A 12500-nucleotide genomic window follows, 5' to 3' on the forward strand; every position below is an offset into this window, starting at 1 on the left:
GGAGGAGAAGTCCATTGATCTCACCAGTTCTTCTTCTTCTTCGTTCGTGGGCTGTAACTCCCACCATATCTCGTATGAACCCGAGTGGGCTTTTACGTGCATGACCGTTTTCACCCCCGCCATGTAGGCAGTAGTATTGTATGTACTCCGTTTTCGGGGGTGTTCAATCAACTAACAGCGGACAGAACAAAGGAGGAGGAAGACAGGACAAAGAACGCAACCGTTAGAACGGTAATGATATCGCCCCAAAGAACCAGTGCACCCACGGCTTGAATTTCTTTGAAGTTTAATTCCATTTCATGTTTCTTTATGGGCTCTTTCGATCAGGGCAACGTTCATCACACAAAAGAATAGTGAGTTTGTTGTGTGTGGGTGTGTGTGCCGGGAAAGGACTGTTCTGCTGTTCCTGTTGTTCCACACCTTTTACCAGCCAGCCAGAAAAAAATGACGGGGGTGGGGTTGGTTAGTATAGGGCACTGTTGTTGTAAAAGGTCGTGGTCGTTATGCCAAGGATTTGGGGGGTTGGGGGTGGGGGGGGTGACCCGGAGGGGTGTGTGCGGTTGGGAGAGAGAAGATGGGAGGGAGGGAGGGAGAGAGAGAGAGAGAGAGAGAGAGAGAGAGAGAGAGAGAGAGAGAGGGGAAGGAGTCCAAGAGTCCGTCTCAATGAGAAATGTGTGTAGGTCAAGGATTTCTTGTTATTTGTCATCATCTTGTGGTTTTTTTGCTTTTGTTTTTTTTTGTTTTGTTATTATTGTTCTTGTTGTTTTCAAGTTGTTGTTGTTGTTGTTGTTGTTGTTGTTGTTGTTGTTGTTGTTGTTGTTCTTCTTCTTCTTCTTCTTCTTCTTCTTCTTCTTCTTCTTCTTCTTCTTCTTCTTCTTCTTCTTCTTAATAGACTATTCAAGTTCCTATTCTTATTCGTCGTTCTTATTGTTTTATTTTATTTCAGTTTATTTCTTTATTTTTATGTTTTGTGTCGTTCGTTCTTTATTTTTTATGTTTTGTGTCGTTAAATGGGCAGAATTGTAAAAAGGCCTTTACTGTGCCTAATTCTTTACCCATTAAAGATTCAATCAATCAATCAATCAATCTTCTTCTTCTCCTCCTCCTCCGCCCTCTGCATCTTCTTCTTCTTCTGCGTTTTTGAGGTTCATCTCTTGCTTGTAGGGTTTTATTTGCTTGTCCCGCTATTTAGGCAGCCAAACTTGGTTATGGGAATGAATGTGAGTTCAAACATGCTCAGAAAAACAAAAACAAAACGTTGAACCGAAAATGAACTAGGCTCTTGCATTAAAAGGTGACGATCTTTATATGAAGTGTTTGTGGAGTGCAACAAAAAACAAAACAAAACAAAAAAAACAAACAAAAAAAAAGTCTCGTAAATGAGGAATTCGAAACAATTACGTAGATGACTGAAAAGTAACGAGAGAGAAAAAAAATGTTTGGAATGTAGCGTGAACTCGGTTCTGTCTGGCACAGATCAGTAGGCTGAAGGCCAAGGTCGTTTTGTCTTGGTTGGCACTGGGGAAGAAAAGACAAGCAAAAAGACAAGAAAAGAAAAGAAGAAAAAAAAAAAAAAAAAAAAAAAAAAAAGGGGTGGTGAAAGGAAGTTAATTTAAGTTGGAGGTTGAAGGACGAAGATCGTTCATCAAGTAATCAGGTCACAGTATGCGAGCAACTAAAGCGTCAAGCTGGGTTAATAGTGCGTTTCTCTTTATCAAGTTCTTGTTCCTGTTTTTCCTCTTGTTCTTGTGGTTCTTTTTCTTCTTCTTCTTCTTGTCGTGCTAATGGATTCTTGAGCGTCCTCTTGTGTTCACGTACTTCTGTGTGAGGTTTTTGGTTTATCATTTGTTACTATGTTAGACTTCTTTTCTTTTTTTTTTTCTTTTTTTTTTTTACCTAGCTGTTTAGTCAACCATAGTTTGGTGTGGGGTTTTTTTTTTCGGTGGGGGGGTGTGGTGGGTGGTGAGGGGTGGGGGTGGAAGTCACTCAGACATATCGAGGGAGAGACAGAGACAGAGCGAGAGAGCGAAACAGAGATATTCAGTATTATACTTATTTGCGTGTGTGTATAGGTGCGTTCGAGTGTCAGTGGTCGCGCGTGTATGGGAATGTGCGTGCGTGCGCGCGCGCGCGCGCGCGCGTGTATGTGTACGCGTACACACCCACCTGCTGATCATCAGCAGAAATAACAGAAGAGATGCTGAGATGGCTACATACATTGTGTTGCGAGTGGGAGGGAGAGAGGCTTCCACTTTGTTTCTGTTGGCATCGTTGGCAAGGGAATGGGAGGATATTATGGGATGGGGCGGGGAGGGTGGAGGGGTGGAGGTTTCGGGAGGTGGAATGCGGATGATAGAGGGGGCGGGGGCAAGAGGGTGGGGGTGGGTGGGTGGGAAGAGTAGGGTACGTGGTAGAAATGGCAACCACCGTTTAGCCTGCCAACTTTTTTCTCACCTCCCCTGAGACATTATTAACACATTGTGTGTGTGTGTGTGTGTGTGTGTGTATGTGTGTGTGTGTGTGTATGTGTGTGTGTGTGTGTGTGTGTGTGTGTGTGTGTGTGTGTGCATGGGTATGTGTGTGAGTGGGTGGGTGCATGCGCGTGTGTCTGTGCTTGTGTGTGTGCGAGTGAGTAATTGAGTGAGTGAGTGTGTGTGTGTGTGTGTGTGTGTGTGTGTGTGAGTCTGTCTGTGTCTGGTTGTCTGTGTGTCCACTGTTGTAAGAAAAGGACTTTTTCTGTTTAAGAAGCCCACAGATGTTAGTGTGAGGTATAGAACTGACACAACAGGTGGGTTTCTTTCTTTCTCTCTCTCCACTCCGCCTTTTTTTCTTTAAGGCGCCAGGTTGTACATGGTGTATTCGCATGGTGTGTGTGTGTGTGTGTGTGTGTGTGTGTGTGTGTGTGTGTGTGTGTGTGTGTGTGTGTGATAGAGATAGAGAGAGAGACATAGTGACAGAGACAGATAGTGACAGAGACAGAGAGAGAGAGAGCGATTTTAAAATGTGTGTATAATTATTATGTCTCTGTGTCGGTGTGTGCGTATGAGCGTGTGGTGGGAGGGGTGTCCGTGTGTGTGTGTGTGTGTGTGTGTGTGTGTGTGTGTGTGTGTGTGTGTGTGTGTGTGTGTGTGTGTGTGTGTGTGCGTAAATGTGTATGTGTGTGTGTGTGTATGTGTGTGTGTGTGTGCGCGCGTAAACTTTATGTGTATGTGTGTGTGTGTGTGTGTGTGCGCGCGCGCGTATGTGTTTGTTTGACAGAATGCCGGGGAAAGGCTCGCATGTAATGGGTGACTCACATGATGTAAGAGGAGAGGAAAGTATGAAAGGTTTTTCTGGTGGTGTTTTTTTGTTTGTTTTGTTTTGTTTTGACTGCAGCCAGTACAGAGAATCATTTGGGAAAGCTTGACAGTGAAAGTGGTTATTCTGGCACAGACCAAACTCTCTGTCTCTGTCTGTCTGTCTCTGTACTTGTATGTATCATTGCATGTATCGCCTTCTGTATCCGGCTTCTGCTTTCCGTCTCTCATCTCTGTCTCTCGGGTGTTCTGAGCATTCTGGCACTGACCAAACTCTCTGTCTTTCTGTGTGTCTGTCTGTCTCTGTCTTTCTGTGTGCCTGTCTGTCTCTGTCTTTCTGTGTGTCTGTCTGTCTTTCTGTGTGCCTGTCTGTCTCTGTCTTTCTGTGTGTCTGTCTGTCTTTCTGTGTGTCTGTCTGTCTCTGTCTTTCTGTGTGTCTGTCTGTCTTTCTGTGGGCCTGTCTGTCTCTGTCTTTCTGTGTGTCTGTCTGTCTTTCTGTGGGCCTGTCTGTCTCTGTCTTTCTGTGGGCCTGTCTGTCTTTCTGTGGGCCTGTCTGTCTCTGTCTTTCTGTGGGCCTGTCTGTCTCTGTCTTTCTGTGGGCCTGTCTGTCTTTCTGTGTGCCTGTCTGTCTCTGTCTTTCTGTGTGTCTGTCTGTCTCTGTCTTTCTGTGTGCCTGTCTGTCTCTGTCTTTCTGTGTGTCTGTCTGTCTCTGTCTTTCTGTGTGCCTGTCTGTCTCTGTCTTTCTGTGTGCCTGTCTGTCTGTCTGTGTGCCTGTCTGTTTGTCTGTGTGTTTGTCTGTCTCTGTCTTTCTGTGTGTCTGTCTGTCTCTGTCTTTCTGTGTGCCTGTCTGTCTTTCTGTGTGTCTGTCTGTCTCTGTCTTTCTGTGTGTCTGTCTGTCTCTGTCTTTCTGTGTGCCTGTCTGTCTCTGTCTTTCTGTGTGTCTGTCTGTCTGTCTGTCTCTGTCTTTCTGTGTGTCTGTCTGTCTCTGTCTTTCTGTGTGTCTGTCTGTCTCTGTCTTTCTGTGTGCCTGTCTGTCTCTGTCTTTCTGTGTGTTTGTCTGTCTCTGTCTTTCTGTGTGTCTGTCTGTCTCTGTCTTTCTGTGTGTCTGTCTGTCTTTCTGTGTGCCTGTCTGTCTCTGTCTTTCTGTGTGCCTGTCTGTCTCTGTCTTTCTGTGTGCCTGTCTGTCTCTGTCTTTCTGTGTGTCTGTCTGTCTCTGTCTTTCTGTGTGCCTGTCTGTCTCTGTCTTTCTGTGTGTCTGTCTGTCTTTCTGTGTGCCTGTCTGTCTCTGTCTTTCTGTGTGCCTGTCTGTCTCTGTCTTTCTGTGTGCCTGTCTGTCTTTCTGTGTGCCTGTCTGTCTCTGTCTTTCTGTGTGCCTGTCTGTCTCTGTCTTTCTGTGTGTCTGTCTGTCTGTCTCTGTCTTTCTGTGTGTCTGTCTGTCTCTGTCTTTCTGTGTGTCTGTCTGTCTTTCTGTGTGTCTGTCTGTCTCTGTCTTTCTGTGTGCCTGTCTGTCTTTCTGTGTGCCTGTCTGTCTCTGTCTTTCTGTGTGTCTGTCTGTCTTTCTGTGTGCCTGTCTGTCTGTCTTTCTGTGTGTCTGTCTGTCTTTCTGTGTGCCTGTCTGTCTCTGTCTTTCTGTGTGCCTGTCTGTCTCTGTCTTTCTGTGTGTCTGTCTGTCTGTCTTTCTGTGTGTCTGTCTGTCTTTCTGTGTGCCTGTCTGTCTCTCTTTCTGTGTGCCTGTCTGTCTTTCTGTGTGCCTGTCTGTCTCTGTCTTTCTGTGTGCCTGTCTGTCTCTGTCTTTCTGTGTGTCTGTCTGTCTGTCTTTCTGTGTGTCTGTCTGTCTTTCTGTGTGCCTGTCTGTCTCTGTCTTTCTGTGTGCCTGTCTGTCTCTGTCTTTCTGTGTGTCTGTCTGTCTGTCTGTCTCTGTCTTTCTGTGTGCCTGTCTGTCTCTGTCTTTCTGTGTGCCTATCTGTCTGTCTTTCTGTGTGCCTGTCTGTCTCTGTCTTTCTGTGTGCCTGTCTGTCTCTGTCTTTCTGTGTGTCTGTCTGTCTGTCTTTCTGTGTGTCTGTCTGTCTTTCTGTGTGCCTGTCTGTCTCTGTCTTTCTGTGTGCCTGTCTGTCTGTCTGTCTTTCTGTGTGTCTGTCTGTCTGTCTTTCTGTGTGCCTGTCTGTCTGTCTTTCTGTGTGCCTGTCTGTCTGTCTTTCTGTGTGTCTGTCTGTCTCTGTCTTTCTGTGTGCCTGTCTGTCTGTCTTTCTGTGTGTCTGTCTGTCTCTGTCTTTCTGTGTGCCTGTCTGTCTCTCTTTCTGTGTGCCTGTCTGTCTTTCTGTGTGTCTGTCTGTCTCTCTTTCTGTGTGCCTGTCTGTCTTTCTGTGTGCCTGTCTGTCTCTGTCTTTCTGTGTGCCTGTCTGTCTCTGTCTTTCTGTGTGCCTGTCTGTCTTTCTGTGTGCCTGTCTGTCTCTGTCTTTCTGTGTGCCTGTCTGTCTCTGTCTTTCTGTGTGTCTGTCTGTCTGTCTTTCTGTGTGTCTGTCTGTCTTTCTGTGTGCCTGTCTGTCTGTCTTTCTGTGTGTCTGTCTGTCTCTGTCTTTCTGTGTGCCTGTCTGTCTGTCTTTCTGTGTGTTTGTCTGTCTGTCTTTCTGTGTGTTTGTCTGTCTGTCTTTCTGTGTGTCTGTCTGTCTCTGTCTTTCTGTGTGCCTGTCTGTCTGTCTTTCTGTGTGTTTGTCTGTCTGTCTTTCTGTGTGATTGTCTGTCTCTGTCTTTCTGTGTGCCTGTCTGTCTTTCTGTGTGTTTGTCTGTCTATCTTTCTGTGTGCCTGTCTGTCTGTCTTTCTGTGTGTCTGTCTGTCTGTCTTTCTGTGTGTCTGTCTGTCTGTCTTTCTGTGTGTTTGTCTGTCTCTGTCTTTCTGTGTGCCTGTCTGTCTGTCTCTGTCTTTCTGTGTGCCTGTCTGTCTTTCTGTGTGCCTGTCTGTCTCTGTCTTTCTGTGTGTCTGTCTGTCTTTCTGTGTGCCTGTCTGTCTCTGTCTTTCTGTGTGCCTGTCTGTCTTTCTGTGGGCCTGTCTGTCTCTGTCTTTCTGTGTGCCTGTCTGTCTCTGTCTTTCTGTGTGCCTGTCTGTCTGTCTCTGTCTTTCTGTGTGCCTGTCTGTCTTTCTGTGTACCTGTCTGTCTCTGTCTTTCTGTGTGTCTGTCTGTCTTTCTGTGTGCCTGTCTGTCTCTGTCTTTCTGTGTGCCTGTCTGTCTCTGTCTTTCTGTGTGTCTGTCTCTGTCTTTCTGTGTGCCTGTCTGTCTCTGTCTTTCTGTGTGCCTGTCTGTCTCTGTCTTTCTGTGTGTCTGTCTCTGTCTTTCTGTGTGCCTGTCTGTCTCTGTCTTTCTGTGTGTCTGTCTCTGTCTTTCTGTGTGCCTGTCTGTCTCTGTCTTTCTGTGTGCCTGTCTGTCTCTGTCTTTCTGTGTGCCTGTCTGTCTGTCTCTGTCTTTCTGTGTGCCTGTCTGTCTTTCTGTGTGCCTGTCTGTCTCTGTCTTTCTGTGTGCCTGTCTGTCTTTCTGTGTGCCTGTCTGTCTCTGTCTTTCTGTGTGCCTGTCTGTCTTTCTGTGTGCCTGTCTGTCTCTGTCTTTCTGTGTGCCTGTCTGTCTCTGTCTTTCTGTGTGCCTGTCTGTCTTTCTGTGTGCCTGTCTGTCTCTGTCTTTCTGTGTGCCTGTCTGTCTCCCCTTTCCCTCTCTGCTGTCTCTCTCTCATCCGTATCTCTTATTTGTCTCGCACATGTCTCCCACTTCTCTCTGTCTCGGTCTCTTTCTGTGTGTGTGTTTGTGTGTGTGTGTGTGTGTGTGTGTGTGTGTGTGTGTGTGTGTGTGCGCCAGTCTGTCTGTCTGTGTCTCTGTCTCTATAGTATCACTCTACCTCTCTCTCACTATCTCTCTCTCTCTCCCTCTAATTGCTTGCTGACCCTTCCCCAAACTCCCAAACTTCATTCATTCATTTTATTCATTCATTCATTCTCTCTCTCTTCTCACCCAGTCCCTCTCGTCTCTCTCATACTTCTCTCACTAATCTCTCACTTATCTCTCTCTCTCTCTACCTATCTGTCTCATCTCCCTGCAGTCTCTCCCGGGTGCCTCTCTCTCCATCTTAACTCTCATACCACTCTTCTCACCCTACCTCTCATTATTTTTCTCTCTGATCTCTCTGTGACCTGTTTCCCTCGCTCCCTCTTACCTATGTCTGTGACTGTCTCCCTTATCTCAGTCGCTCTCACCTCCCTGTCTCGTTGTCCCTGATCTCTTTCCGTCTCTCTGTCTCTCTCTCTCTGTCTCTTTTTATCTCCCTGTCTCTCTCTGTCTCTCTGTCTGTGTATCTCTCATCTCTCTCTTTCTGTCTTATCTCCCTCTCTCCCACTGTCTTTAATATCTCTTTCACATATCTTTCTTTCAAATAATCTGCATTTTCTCTTTCTTTCTCCCGCCCTCCCGCTTTCTCTCAAAGATTCAAAGAAGAAAGAAATTCAATCCTTTTGCCCCTTTTGGGGTGTGGAGGATACAACAACAATACATACTCATTGAATCACAACTTAAGTCCAACGATGTCTCCGCAACGTGCAAAAACGCACATCCACGCACGCACACACACACACACACACACACGCGCGCGCGCTAATGATAATGCTTTGCAACAAAACAAACTTAAACACACTGACAAGTATGTTTTAGATGTAACAAAAGTTACACACCCTTTCCAAGTTTTATGAATTTACTTAGATTAAGTTGTGTTTTCTTCCCAGCACTGAATAAATTGCATAAACCGAACATTGACATATGTGATTTGTATTTATGTGGTATCAATTTATTTCGAATTACAGTATTTTGGGGGACATTCTAAAACAAACTGAAATTCACGCTCAACAGTACCCATATTACATTCCCTGCAAATTCTGTTTTCTCTGTTTTCGCCTTCTCTTCTACCTGTTTCGATCTGCAGTTTATGGTTACTGCAACGAAACTTTATCAAAGGATGTATGTATGTAACCGGAAGTTGTGAGATATATATTTCTTGACAAAAGTTGGTTTTGATGCTCCTATAGAACAGACATTAGGACTGTCTTCGGGCGATTTTCTCCATGACTGAAAGTACATATCTTTTAGACTTTGCGTGATATTTCGACAAAAGAAATCCTTACTACGGAATGTATCTGAAAACTAAACAGTTCTAAAATGTTAATCACGCTCACACGCACACACAGACACGCACAGACACATACACACACACGCTCAGACACGCACGCGCGCGCGCACACACACACGCAGACATATTCACACACCATTATCCACATATACACAAGAACCAAATGTTCTTAACAGATTTAACTATTTTACAAAAAAAACACCAAACAACAAAAAAAAACAAAACCAAAAAAAACCCCCAAAAAACAAAAAAGCAAACAAAAACAAAAGCACACAAACAAACGAAAAAACCTCGAAGCAAGGAAACGAACTAACACCACACACACACACACACACACACACACACACACGCGCGCGCGCGCACGCACTCACACACACGCATACGCACACACATACTTAGATACATACATATACATACATACATACATACATACAAGCTGGCAAGTAAATGAATGTATCAAAGAACTCCGGGGTGTTGACTTTTGTACGTTTGAGGATCAGTGTTGGAATATCCCCAGCTACATTTGCTGTTACGCCATGAGACTAGCGCCAGCAAACAGGGTTCGCGTGTTAAGCCTATGTACTATTATAAAAGCTTTCCCTTTCAGACCCTCCAGGTATTTACTTAGTGACTGAAACAAACACCTGACACACACACACACACACACACACACACACACAGTGTGTGTGTGTGTGTGTGTGTGTGTGTGTGTGTGTGTGTGTGTGTGTGTGTGTGTGCCTAATGAATGTGCTGTATCATATTATGCATACTTATATTATCCCACAAAATGTTAGATTATTAGTCATGTGTTCATGCTTCCCTCTCTCTGTCTCTTTCTCTTTGTCTTTCTGTCTCCCTCGTTCTCTCTCCCTCTCTTTCTGTTTCTGTCTGTATCTCCCACTTTCCCTTCTCCCTCCCTCCCCCCCCCTCTCTCTCGCTCTCTCACTCCGCCCCCCCCCCTCTGTCTCTGTTTCTGTCACATGCACATAAACAACACGTTCATAAAAACACACTGATACGCATACACACAAACGCACTCGCTTTTAGACTTTGCGTGACATTTCGACAAAAGAAATCCTTACTACGGAATGTATGTGAAAACTAAACAGTCATAAAATGTTAATCACGCTCACACGCACACACAGACACGCACAGACACGTACACACACACGCACAAACACGCACGCACACACACACACACACACACACATACATACACACAAACACACACACACACACACACACACACACACACACCCAGAAGGAGAGGGATAACACCTGGTCGCTCCTGGCAACACGCCACAATGGCGGAAAGGAAGTGGCATCAGCGCAAGACAAACACCTTTCAGCAAGAAGAAGAAAAAATAAACTAAAATAAAGGAGGGGAAGGGGGGGGGGGGGAGTTGGGGAGGGGGGGGGGGAAGAAGAAGGGAAAAAAAGTATAACAAAATAAATCGCTTTACTCGCAGCTGTTCGCTCGTAAATCTTTGAAGAAGTCTCTTGAAACGTTCACCTTCAGGTCGGTTACCTGTAGGTTTTGCCGTGCAGTTACAGGGTAAAAAACAGTCACACACCTTATGTAGGACATAGATATCTTCAGTAATACTTGCATGTTTTGGGTTTTTGTTTTATGGTGTGTTTTTTTTGTTTAAAAAATATTTAGAAGAAAATGTTTGTTTTTAAGAGGAAGCTGAGAGAATGAGTTCAAGACTGACGCTCATCTGCCAGTTACAGAGTCCGCCGCGGTGAGGTTGCGGGTTCGAATCCCGTTCTCGCCCTTTCTCCCAAGTTTGACTGGAGAATTAAACTGAACGTCTACCGTAGTCATTGGGAGGAGACGGTAAACCGAGGTTCCGTGTGCAGCACGCACTTTGCACACTGAAAAAGAACACGTGGTCACAAAAGCGTTGTCGTCTAGCATAATTCTGCAGTAGAAGCAATCAACTCTGGTAAGTACACAAACATGCATGCACTCCAGGCCTGACAACTTGAAGCGCGTTGGGTTATGCTGCTGGCCAGGCATCTGCTTAGCAGATGAAGTGTAGCGTATACGGTTTTGTCCGAACGCAGTGACTCCTCTTTGAGAAACTGAAACTGAAGACAAGGAGAAAAAAGACAAGGAGCGTTTTAATGGCGAAAGCTTTCACGATAGCTATTGCTCATGCGTGTGCACAATAACCGAATAGTTAGACTTTCAATCTGAGGGTCCAGGGTTCGAATCTCGGTGGCGCCTGGTGGGTAAAAGGTGGAGATTTTTCCGATCTCCCAGGTCAACATATGTGCAGACCTGCCATTGCCTAAAACCCCCTTAGTTTGTATACTCACACAGAAGATCAAATACGCACGTTAAAGATACTGTAATCCATGTCAGCGTTCGGTGGGTTATAGAAACAAGAACATACCCAGCATGCACCCCGCAGTCCCCGAAAACGGAGTATAGCTGCCTACATGGAGGGGTAAATAAACAAAAAACGGTCATACACGTAAAATGTTAACTGTTACATGTTTGTCTGAGTGTGTATGCGTGCGTGCCTGAAATTTGATTGAATGACACAGGAGACGAATGATGAACGCCCAATGGCAGCCGTCAGTCGGCTCTACCCAGGTAGGCAGCCTGTTGCTTAAATGACCCCATGTTAGTACAGCTTGGTCTCCGACCGAGGATAGGCGCTGTATAAGTATCCATATCAATCAATCAGTCATGAAGTACCGGCCTGTATAGAAAATAGCGAGAGAAGGAAAAGTAACTGATCAAGACAACCAACACTGGAGCGTACACAAAATAAATATCACAACAGAATATCGCTTTCAGTATTACTGACAACGCTCATACTGGCGCATGTATACTGTTAAAAGAGTTTCTCTTGCGCTCATGTAAATTACCATAGTGTACAAACATAGCTGAGCTATCCCAGCAGCGAAATGACTTGATGACACTGTACGCCCCACGCGTTTATTGTCATTGCTTCAATAGCCCTCAAGACGACCAGGGTGTTCCCGTAGCAGATTTCATTGTTCAGCGGAAAACACCACTTCACTTCCCCCACTCAGACCTACTCAGTCACCCTCCCACTCCAAACCCGCCTAACCCACCTCTCCAAAATTGGTGTGTGTGTGGTTTTTTTTGTGTTTTTGTTGTTGTTGTTGTTGTTGTTGTTGTTTTTTCTTTTCCTGTTTTCTTTGTTTTTCTTCGTCAAACCGTAACAGACTACACTACACAATAAGAATTATTTTTTTTTAAAAAGATTTAAAAAAAAAGTCATTTGGACAATTGAAATAAGACTGTATAATTTTTATGTGGTATTTTAGGTCTCAACAACCCCAAGAGCCAGGTTAGCCTACCGCCTTCACCCCCCCAGCCCAGACACGCACACCCAATTTCTCTCTCTCTCTCTCTCTCTCTCTCTCTCTCTCTCTCTATATATATAGAGAGAGAGAGAGAGAGAAAATCTTGTAAGTATGCGTGCGTGCGTGCGCGTGTGTGTGTGCGTGCGTGCGTGCGTGCTTTTGTGCGTGCGTGCGTGTGCGTGCGTGCGTGCGTGCATGCGTACACGGTTCGGATTTTTTTTTGTTCTCCCATGTGGGGGTGTGCTGTACTTAACTGTTTATCAGAGTGTCTCAAGTGGGGATTGTATTTATTCACACACTGCTGCATTTCATTATCAACAAGAATTTATTCTTTTTAAAGCGCAAAAAAAAAACAAAAAAAACACACAACTAGGACAGTGGTAATCTTTGTGTTGATGTGAAGGGTGATGAGAAGGGCTTAAATTTTAGAGACGGGTGAAGCATATATCTAAGACTGAGCTTTCTTAGTCCGTTTATTTATTTATGTATTTATTTTAGTTTGTATCTCGTCTATATATATATAGGGCTTTCACTGATTTCCCCGCGCTCAGCCTAACAGCTTTTTGAAGAAACACAGGGGTTCGGAAAGTTTGCAGGGAACAAAATCGACGGAAGGGAAAAAAACCCAAACCCAGAACCATGAGCAGTCTGTTTTTCTCGGTATTTGTAGGCGGAGAGTTGTGTTGTTTGTTACGT

The 12500-nt window shown here is 44.9% G+C and overlaps 1 protein-coding gene across 4 annotated transcripts in view; it reads left to right on the plus strand.

Annotated features, from left to right (window-relative positions):
* LOC143289262 (uncharacterized) overlaps positions 1-12500 on the plus strand; it is a 237777-nt gene that overhangs the window by 76429 nt on the left and 148848 nt on the right. The window lies entirely within an intron of this gene.

The sequence above is a fragment of the Babylonia areolata genome, chromosome 13 (genome assembly GCF_041734735.1).
Source record: "Babylonia areolata isolate BAREFJ2019XMU chromosome 13, ASM4173473v1, whole genome shotgun sequence".
NCBI classification, from domain to species: Eukaryota; Metazoa; Mollusca; class Gastropoda; order Neogastropoda; family Buccinidae; genus Babylonia; species Babylonia areolata.